At 34.1% G+C, this 11,462-nt stretch overlaps 1 long non-coding RNA gene across 1 annotated transcript; it reads left to right on the top strand.

Annotated features, from left to right (window-relative positions):
- The first annotated feature begins 4,416 nt into the window (after positions 1–4,416).
- LOC128558502 (uncharacterized) lies at positions 4,417–9,614 on the top strand. The gene is made up of 3 exons (XR_008371677.1): positions 4,417–4,682; positions 8,153–8,224; positions 9,479–9,614. It is a non-coding gene; the product is annotated as an uncharacterized LOC128558502 (long non-coding RNA).
- The last annotated feature ends 1,848 nt before the right edge of the window (positions 9,615–11,462 follow it).

Raw genomic sequence — 11,462 nt, 5'->3', positions numbered from 1 at the left:
TACTCAAACCTTAATAATACAAGCCTTAAAACCTTTATTATACAAACAAAATAAACTGATGAGTATTCTGTTTTAACTGATTTATAATCTTTATTGCAGAACACTGCATACTGATGTCAGCATTTGCTGTTAACAACAGGAATATACACAGTTCCTTGTACTGTAGTATAAATAAAAGTAGGTAATAATGTCTAATGTCACTTTTCTAAAGTGTTTTCTGTGAAAGGTACCTGAGTTGAATTACATTCTTTTTATTACTGTAACACTTATTAGAACATTTACTTGTTGACACCTTAAAGAGGCGGTACAAAATAACTGTATTATTTTTTGGATTTCTGTGACGTAAGCGAGTTATGGTGATAAAGCCTCGATAAAACCCCACTAAAATATTGAATTTAAATTGTTTAAAGGCAACATTTTAGATATAATTATGATATAATAACAGTATGAATGTTACAAGAATCGGACATTGGCCGTGGAAAAAAGCACAGAGATAGACATAAACGAAAGAAAAGCAGCGAATCCGACAGTGACAAAAGGTCAAGTAAACAATTCAAATATGGCGGTCTTTTGACCAGCGGTGTTTAAGGTGCTGCTAACATTGTGTTATATGATAGTGGCATTGAAAGTGATTTGGATTATAGCCAATACGAAGATACAGGTAAAATTTCTGTGTTTTCAACCCCTTCCCCTGTTGATAAACATGCGGTGAAAATGCGGTATTTGAAAGATGAAAGTGTGATTTAGATAATCTGTGTAATTGCGATCATAATGAAGAATTTGACAATCGTTTCTATGACAGAGCAAAAATACACAGACAGTTATAAGAGCTAAACATAATTGATCCATTGTACATACCAAATGAGCAACTTAATAATAATATTACCCTGGAGGAAATCGTTAATGTCGTCATGATTGCAAAATCTAAATCGGCATGCGGCATCGATAATATCCCATATGTAGTCTTAAAATTTCCCCCGGTCATTGCTGCTCTTCATAAGCTGTTCCAACTGGTATTTGATACGAGCATTATAGAAAGTCAATTATATTCTCAATTCTGAAGGACAAAAATTCCGACAAAAGACTTCCTCTAAATTATAGAGGTGTAAGCCTACTCTCATGTATCAGTAAACTTTACAGCTCATTTATTAATAAGCGAATATCATATTATCTTGAAGAGAGAAACTTTTTAGCAGAACGGATTCGTGCGAGGACCATGCATTCACGTTAAGCAGTCTCGTGCGTAACCATGACAACCTACACACGGCTTTCATTGATCTTAAAAAGGCATTTGACTTTGTCGACCGTGATATGTTATTGTACAAGCTACTCTTAAATGGCATTGACGGAAAAGTTTATAACGCAGTGAAAAGTATGTACGACCACACTTCCTCAGGTGTCAAAATAAACAATAAGTTAACAACTTGGTTCGATTGTAAGTCCGCCATTGTTCAAGGAAATAATCTCTCGGCGAGGCTCTTTGCCATATTTATTAATGCTTTAGTGAGTGAAATAAACGATCTTGGCCTTGGTGTTGACATGAACGTACTTCTATTTCGATGTTGATTTATGCGGATGACATTGTTTTAATAGAGAATTCAGAAAATGACTTACAACAAATGCTAGATAAGCTGCACGAATGATATAAGAAATGGCGTGTGTTAATTAATACAGACAAATCAAAGTGTATGCACTTCCGAAATGGCTGCCAATCACGCACAGAGTTTAACTATAGAATCGGTAACAATACTCTAGAAACTATCATTTAACAGTCACTGTGAAGCCCTTGGTAAAGGTGCAGGTAGAGCACTCGGAGGCTTGATAAACAAAGTTCACGGATTGCCTGATTTCGGTTTTAAATCCTATGAAAAATTAGTATGTAACTGTGTTGTTCCTTTAATGGATTACTGTTCTATTGTTTGGGGGTGTAAATAATTTCAACAGACTGATCATGTTCAAAACAGGTCAATGAGGTTCTTTTTTAGGTTTACATAGATCCTATACCAGCATTAACAGGTGATCTAGGCTGGCTTCCAAGTCGATATAGACGATGGCTTAATATGTTAAGGTACTGGAACAGGCTAATTTCTTTTGATAATGATAGAATCACTAAACGTGCATTCGAATTTCACTATGAAAGGTGCAGTAATAATTGGTGCAGTGAAATTAAGGCTATAATGACCTCTCTCGATTTATTGAATGCTTACAATAGGAAAGAAATAATTGACCTTCGAGTGCCAGAACACAGACTAAGTGATCTACATAGCCGTCAGTGGAAGAACACCGTCGAAAATACCCCCAAGCTAAGAACTTATAAACAGTTAAAGGATGTATTCAAAACTGAAGACTATGTAATGTTAAACCTGTCAAAATATGAACGATCAATTGTCGCACTATTCAGATGTGGAATATTTCCACTTCGTATTGAGACAGGAAGGTATATAGGTGAAGCCATCAATGACAGACTTTGCAAATTTTGTTCAAGCAATAGTGTTGAACATGAGATGTTTTTTTTATTCAGGGATGTGGCTAATTATAATTGTAATTTAATTAATTATAATTAATTACAACGTTTGATCTAATTGAAAATAATGAATAATTAAGCACAAACTAAATTAAAGTAATTGAAATTAATTAATTACTGACTTAGATTTGGGTTGTAATTGTCAATTAAATCTAATTACTTTCAATTACTGTGGCTTTTTTACTGATCAATGGGCGTGTGAAATTTTCACAGTGACAGTAAATAGCTGACAGGTATTGTTGTATCAACAATCAGGTGTTAGAGGTGTTAATCCCTATTCAGTTCTGTTAAGTGTGATACATTTTAGTCACTAAACCTAATAATTAGGAATGTACAGAAAAACGGATATTGAAACTTGTCATTCTGCCGTGGTATTACACATAGTGCACATCATGAATTCATCAGCTCTCAAACATTTTATCCTTCCAAAGGAGAGATAAAATAATTAATTATAATTAATTACTTTTGGCAAAATAATTGTAATTAATTACTTTTTGAAAATGGCTTGTAATTTAATTTAATTTAATTAGCAATTTTCTCACTGTAATTAGAATTAATTGATTATTTTTGAAATTGATTAGGCATATCCCTGTTTTTATTACACTGTTCCAAATACAATGAACTACGAACTCAACTGTTTGGTGATGTAATACATGATTCTGCTTTTAGAGACTTGTCAGACATTGAAAAGATGAATTTTCTGTTAAAACACCATATGAGAAAATTTGCAAGATATCTAGTTAAAGCATATTTGCATAGACGTAAATCTATTTATTTAAATGCGTAAATGATCTCGCAAGGTTTTCTGTTCTTCTAGTGATTGTTTGATAAGTTCTCAATTAATCATCATGCATTTTGACAATTTGGAAACTTTGTAAATCAAATGGAATATGTTATTATTTTATTGTGTTCTTATAGCAATGTTATATCAAACACAGCGGATGTATGTGATATGTTAAAAAGCAGTTGGTGCAGAAAACATGTATTTAAAACTGCTGTATTGAGCCACGTTGTCGAACAGTCAAGATAGTTCTAACATTTATCGCAACGCCAACATGCTTTAATCGACAAATTATAGATACTCTAAGGAAGAAAGTCAGGTTTGTCACATCAGTGAAAAAAAAATGTCATTCTACCCCTAAAAACTGGTTTATATGTAAACACTGAAGAAATGTGATTGTTGCTCGGTCATTATTTCTGCCTCATTGACCTCAGTCGAATTTTCTGCCTCAATTGACTCGGTACTTTTTTTAACCTCGGAAATTATTTCTGTTTTCCGCCTTTCCGTTTGTCTTAACTATATGCATTACAAGGCTGATCTCGGTTTTATAACAAAGTGTCTTCAATTTTTAAGAGGTTTGTTACAGAAAATATGGAATAGACTACAGCGTAAATATGCGATACGACGTTACAACCTTATCATGTATGTGGGATACGACGTTACAATTGTATCATGTATGTGGGATACGACGTTACAATTGTATCATGTATGTGGGATACGACGTTACAATTGTATCATGTATGCATGTGGGATACGACGTTACAATTGTATCATGTATGTGGGATACGACGTTACAATTGTATCATGTATGTGGGATACGACGTTACAATTGTATCATGTATGTGGGATACGACGTTACAACTGTATCATGTATGTGGGATACGACGTTACAATTGTATCATGTATGTGGGATACGACGTTACAACTGTATCATGTATTATAAGATATTTCAGTATCATACTTCAGTTGGTGCACGCATTTCAGATCTCTTAATGCAAATGGTCTCCTAATAGACGTGGTCTTTCAAGCAAGTTTGACTGTACTTAAAACTGAAACCACGTTTTAATAATCGCATTTTATAAGTTGATTACTTGATCTCAATAGGCGCATTTGTTGTGTGCAGTCCCAGCATTTTAACAGTTGCTCCGCCTCCCTAAATGTCGGAGGAACTGTGAATACTCATTAATTTTGCACCACCTCATGATCAAGTGGACCAATTCTGTTCAGTTATGGAATAATATGAAAATAAGTTGGTTACATTTTTTGAAAATCATTCGCTTGTCATTGGATAAAATAGATGTTGGAACTATAAAATTTGATATAAATATACTTGAAGAATTTCTAATCTGATAATCACTCTGTGTGTCGCTTCTCCTGGTAAGTAAGTTTTATTCTTAATTTATTTATTTATTTATTTATTTATTGTTATTATCAAATGCTATATAAGGAATTCATTGAATAAATTCATTCTAGTAGAAAATCTTATAAATGAACCATAAAACAAGTCGATCGGGAAAAATATCTTATATAAATAATTGCAGCGTTTTTTCAAAATGACATGCTTTATAATGTTTTTATTTTCATTCATAATTAAAATCAAGTTGTACTTGATTTAAATACATGTAACTAGAGGATTTTGTATAATTGTTTGAAATAAAGGCTCCGTTGCACTTTTGATTATAACTTTCGAGTTTAACTTCGATACATCGATGGGTACAGGTCACTTCTCAGCCGACTTGGGACGCAGGCACGGGCCCTGCAAAAAGGGTCACTTCTAAAAAAAGCATTTTCGGTTTGGGATAACTCAGCTTTGACCTAACGATTGATAGAGATTAACTGGCACATATTTCAGTTTTGTCTTCGTTTGTTTGGTTATCTCTGATGGCAAAAAGTGTCATTTCCCATGGCCTTTCGTGCAAATTGCTGAAACATCTATGACAAATAGTATCACCCTCTTAAATTACAAAACTCGCCTTTTATTATGTTGATTAACTAGTTGCATGAATTCAGTAAGAAAACTCACTCATGTAAGATCCTCTTTATATTTTACCAACATCCGTAAAATTCAAGTATAAAGACTTTCAGATAATTCACCCAAAAGAATCGTTATCAAACTTATGTAATTAAGTATTATGTTGAGAAAATATACAGAATTTAAAATTTCCACCGTTTCAGAAATCGAAAGAAAAGTTGGTTGCTTCGACGAATTCTTAAAAGTTTGTGATTTTAAGTAGTGTAGTTTATAAACCTTCTAGAGTATACAGTTGATAATGCATGAAACATCGCTGGTGAATATCGCTGTAGCTAGCAAACTCTTTTCTAAATAATGTTGATCTGAAAGCGACAAATGATAAGTAAAGTACTTAAAACATATTTCAATTTTGACCAAATTAAGTTCAAATTGTTGAATTAAATTTTAACTCCTACAAAATACTTCTTACTGCTGAACCGTGTAGATCTAATCATTTTACGAATCTGTGGGGTCTATCGGACAAAACACAAGAAATTATTAATGTAGTTTTGATATCTTGATTTTTCAAAGTTCTGTTGTTAAAAGAACACAAGACTGTTTCTTTAAAATTCGTAGAAACTCATTCTAGTAAGATATCTAGCTTCTTTTTAAAAAAGGCAATGCTGACAAGATGTCAGATTTTCGAAAAACTGGCCTACTCAGCATTCGCAAGCGGTGAATTTTACTAATTTTGTTATTTGATAGATGTAACTCTTCTTTCCACATGACCACGTGGAAAGCTTATCCATTGCGGATATTGTTCATTTCTTGATTTTATAGCAAACACCACGGGTTTTCTAGCGTTATACAGTATTTCAAATATAAATGGCGTCATCAGTTACGCCACAACTAGAAACGTCGATAACGTTATTTATCACATGTTGACGTCGCGGGAGTGAAGTGTTAGTCAATTTGGCTTGTTTATAATAGATAAAGAAAGAACTTTTGATGTTTCAGCAGGAAAAGCTAACATGTGATAAAAAGAATATTACATTTGTGACTTTCCACATTGAATTTATCAAGCTCGTTGAATGAAATAGATATTTTTTATTATTCTATTCAACTCGTTTAATAAATTCAATGTGGAAAGACAATCATGTAATATACTCTATCTTTACCATGACGTTCAAATACCTGTTTGTAAATGTATTAGCATTATTTATCAATCAAAATATTTAATTTTTTGTTTTAGAATTTGAACTCTTAATTTTAGACCATTTTGTACAAATAACCATACCAAGCCCTTTACATATGAGCAAGATGTTTTCACAACTTTAAGAAAAATATGACTGCTATTGTATCCACTAGATAAGGATGTCATCTTAATTCAACGTTCAGAAGGCCATAATGGTATGATTGATTTTCTTTGTTAGTAGGATTACTATAGACTAGTAATGTGCCTATATTTCCGCTGCTATGGAACAGAATTAAGGCAAAAACTCCTTTGTGCTTTCGCACATCCAATCTTGCGATTTACATATATGCATTTGTGATTCTTATGTTCACATGATTCCTTCTGATATCCCATTATGCATTGTTACATGACCATTTGTGCATCTTGTGTTTACGTGTTTTTCATGATGTTATTGACGCGCGCCGAGTCGCATTGTCGCGAGTTACGTCATGTCGTATTGTCGAGCGTCGTGCTGTGTGTCTACTACAAATGTAACTAGGTCGACACAGGACATAGTTATTCATATTTGAAACTAAAAGAAAAACCCTTGAGAAGCTTTAATAACGTGTTTGAAATAGTTTTTTAGTATTTTAAGGGCTTAATGATTTTATATTCAACGATCAGCCTTTGTTTGTGTGGTACGTTAAGTAAAGGACGGTGAATAAAAGACTGTCATTCATGGCTACGCGACAAATTGATAATTTTTTTTTAATAAACTGATTCATCGTGAAAAAGAATGACGTCAGTAAATGGTTTAATTCTAAGTACTCGGTTAGCTCAAGAGTTAGTAGTTTCGCGAGTTACCTGTCCACAAGGCTTTTTGTAATCAACATCTTAAATATTTATGCATATTTTAAAATTATCTTTTGACTAGAACGTACATATAATTTCAGTTCAGATTTTACTGCATCATCAAAGAACATGTACACTTGGTTTAAGTTTTATAATTATGATCTCCAGTTGCAGCGTGTCGGTTTTATCTAGTATTTTGTTCATAAGGCTTGATGTTTAAAAAGTAAGGCAATAGATAATCTCAACACTTATTTTCCTGCCCTGTAAAGACAAACCATGGTTACTTTGAGCAAAACTGTAAATGCATTTGCGAAGATATGTGCGCAATAAAGCAGTGGTACAGGGTTCGCATGTTTCTAAAAGTGCCACTATGGCTAAATGGAACACACAAACCCAAACTCTTTTATTATACTTTCTCTTCATAAATCTTGATATTTTAATTTTTCATATTTTCCACAAATCTAGGTATCATTTGCATTGCTTTTTCATCAACAATGCCACCATTATTTGAGAATCGTTCAGAATCGTTCAGAAAACGATTCCTCACCTTTTTACCCTAAATTATGACGTTTACGTCGTAAGGGAGCTGTGGTCTTGTAATCGTGCCTGGAGGCAAATGATTACAGGAAAGATATTAAAAAAATGGAAAACAATACTTGAAAGAAATTAAATAACGCTTATTGGGAATAAATTACACTGTGTGCTCATCTATCATGCTCATATATCATGCTCATGCAACCCCATTGTTTTGTTTTTGTTTTTTTGTTGTTTTATTTCTGTCAAAATCAATCAAATATCATACGCCTGCAGGGCATAAAACTTTAGGACATATGTCGATTCTTTACTAAATCGAATTTTTCAATCTTGCAGAATCTTTGTGTATGACCTGCGGATAGCATTGCTGAGGGAATAAAGCTAAAATGGCTTACAGTTTTAACAGTTGTAAGTACATGTAAATTAATATATTTCAATATTCATATCTTTAAAAGAAGATCTAGGTTATTTACTGCTTTGCTACTGGTACGTTTTTTCACAGGGATGAAAAACTAGAAATGGCTGAGGAGAGATCTGAATTCTGATTCTTCGTGAACATTTCTAGCTCACCTGTCACGTACTGAAAATGTGAGCCTTTGTGATCGCCCTTCGTCTCTCATCTGTTCGTCCACAATTTTCTTGTGCACACGATAGAGACCATATTTTGCAATCTATTTTGTTCAAACTTGCACACAACTTGTATTGGTCTAATGTCATAGTTCCATTCAAAATCTGACTAGATCCCAGAGTCATTGCCTCTTTAAGGACTAACAGGTGTTATATTAGGCATGTGAACACGAAGAGACCACATTCTGCAATCAAGTTTCATCAAACTTGCACACAACTTGGTATAATATAATATACAGTACAGTATTGGCATAATACCGCGGCTCCTATTGAAAACCATGGGTTTTGAGGTTAATGCCCCTGATATGGCTAAGATTTGCTATTTTAGCCAGATCGAGACTTCATTCTTAGTTTGATTTGATACAAAAATGCAAGATATCTTTCCAACAATAGATATTGGGTTCCATGATGAATCAGTCAGATCCAATCAAAGGTTCCTGAGTTACGGTCCCAGATTATCCCCTGTAAGAGCCAAATGTTTTTTTTTTTTTTTTTTTTTTTTTTTTTTTTTTTTTTTTTTTTTTTTGATGGTTTTCTTGTCAGAACAATTTGTCATTGGTTTGTAGATTCAGATACGAATATCCAGTTCAAAGGCAACTAATTTGGCAGTAACAAGAATAAAAGAACTGCTGAGTTACTATCTAAATAGTGGATTCCCATCTTCAAATATGACCATTGACAGATTATTTTTCTCGCATACCATATTTTACAAATTATAGAATAAAGTGAAACAGAAAATCTTTATTTACTATATCAAACATTAAGGCCTCGAATCACATTCTTCCAAACCATGTGGGTGCATGTGATTAAGCCATCCAGCTGGCTTTTAAGGTCAGTGGTTCTAACCAGGTGTCCGCTTGCACTGAATCAATAATGGGAGGCATTTTCTTCCAGCATGAAAAGTCACTCTTTGACTTACGATTGTTTAGATGTGATGTAAAACCCAATAAATAATAACAAAAAAAACATTGACCAAATTTATATTTCATTCCTGCATTTGCTAATATCTGTAAGAATCAATATTTCTGTATTCAGCTACAATTAAGAACGAGACTGATAGAGAGGTTACTCTAAGATGCCGGCTTAACGGATTCACCCCTGCAAATGATCACGCAGATGCTGAAGTTATTGACAAGTAAGTTAAATGCACCAGTACTTTATCTATTTATTCTTATGGCAAAATTCTTTCTTTTCTTTATTTATTTATTTTATTTATTTTTTGTAGACCTTATTACTGTTGACTCTACAAAAATAATCTTAAAAATAATGTTTAATGATTTTTTGCTTTCACTTATCTGTTTTAAATGACCATCTGGATTATCTATTTTAAATGACCATTGTCAGAATAATTTATATAATTGATGTATTGATTACGTAACATAAGAGCACAGATAGTGCTCGACTCCATTTTCATGCTATCTTTGCTATAATTATTGTTGAATTGCTGTTAATAATAGAATTTGGGTCATTTATGGCTGATTTGGGTTTATTATATGGATGACTGGGTCCCTGCTTCGCACATTGTCATATACAAAAGTTAAAAGGGAACCAGATAGTTAATAGAGCAGGTACTCGTTGTAAGACGTTGTGTTTAAATTTGGACCAATCAGAAACAAGTTCTAAAAATAGCACGTCTAAAAATAGCACGTCTGCTGGGGTATAAATAGGTAGAGGGATGACAGAGAGCTCATTCGGTATCCAGCGGTTGAAGAAGTCACATCGAGGATTCAACTAATAATTTATCCCAGTACCTTGAGAAGGAGACTATTGCAGTTACCCTGTCAGGGCGGATAAATTATTAAAAAGAAGACTTTGGAAGTTTTTAGACTAAAGAAGAATTTCGATAAGGTTTCGAGCTATAGGGCCAGCGCATAGGAGTTTTACCTTAAGGGTAGTTGAATGCTATATACGATAGCATATATAAGCTTAGCATCGGGAAGCGGAGACAGAGACCCAGAGTTTGGTAATCTACTGAGATAGTAGGAGAGTTCGAGCTTATAGACGGTTCAGCATTATTGGCGAAGTACAGCCAAGGCATCGGGGAAAATACCTATATGGTGCTGAATGCTACATATATAGCATTGGGCGTGGCACCAGAATCAGGAATCTTATAAGTTGAGGGACAGGGCCGAGCATCTATGCGATGGGACCGTTTTTGTGGTTTAAAAGCATTGTCTCGGGAATTTAACAAAAACCAGTAAAGTATGGCCCCCTTAAGGTTTGAGCAAATTTGAAAATTGTTAGTTTGAAACTTAGGATTTGCCGATCCCAAAAATTTGTTGCTCATAATTAAAATTTTTATGAATCTTGGTACCGAATCATTTAGGCAAGGTAGCCGGGAAAAATTCTATATCTGAGATATTTGGTTCACCAGCTTTACGTTTAACAAAGGACTTTACTGTTTGTCAGCTAGTCTAAGAATAGTCATTTTAGCGATTGGCCCCCAAACCTTGTTAAAGTATAAAGGCGTAGGCATTCCCGGGCTTTAAACCCTTTTCCCTGACAATTTGGGGGCCGCCGGGGTTTATACCCAAAGGAGGTACAGAGAAGGGGTTTTTAACGTTTTTTGGGTGTCCCAGAAGGCGTGTGATGAAGGTGTTGGCACTACATTTTGAATTTTGAATTAGTTCCAGCCAAAAGCTTAAAGATAAAAAAAAATGGGTTGAGAGGGTGAACGTATGGGTTCTCAGGTTAGGCTCTTTGAGTTTGGGATAAAAAAGAGAAGGGTTTCTGAACGGAGGAGCGTATGTTAGACGGAAGACAAGACAGGAGAATGAAGACAAGCGTGATTTGAGGTCAAAAAGCTGGAAGAAACGACTGTTTGAGTTTAAAACGGGGCGAGAAGTTACGGCATTAGAAGAGAAAGTTGAGAAGAAAAGGTTATTTGGTTGGAACTTTTGGGAAAAAGGGAAAAAGAATTTAAAAGGAGCAAGACTTGTTTGAAGGCGAGCGGAAATTGTTTAAAAATAAAGGCTGAACCCGGATTTGGGAGCTGAAAAAGGTTGCTGAGCATTTGAGC

The sequence above is a fragment of the Mercenaria mercenaria genome, chromosome 7, assembly GCF_021730395.1.
Source record: "Mercenaria mercenaria strain notata chromosome 7, MADL_Memer_1, whole genome shotgun sequence".
Lineage (NCBI taxonomy): Eukaryota > Metazoa > Mollusca > Bivalvia > Venerida > Veneridae > Mercenaria > Mercenaria mercenaria.
Note: the sequence above shows the minus strand (reverse complement) of the source record. Positions and strands in the feature narration are given on the sequence as shown.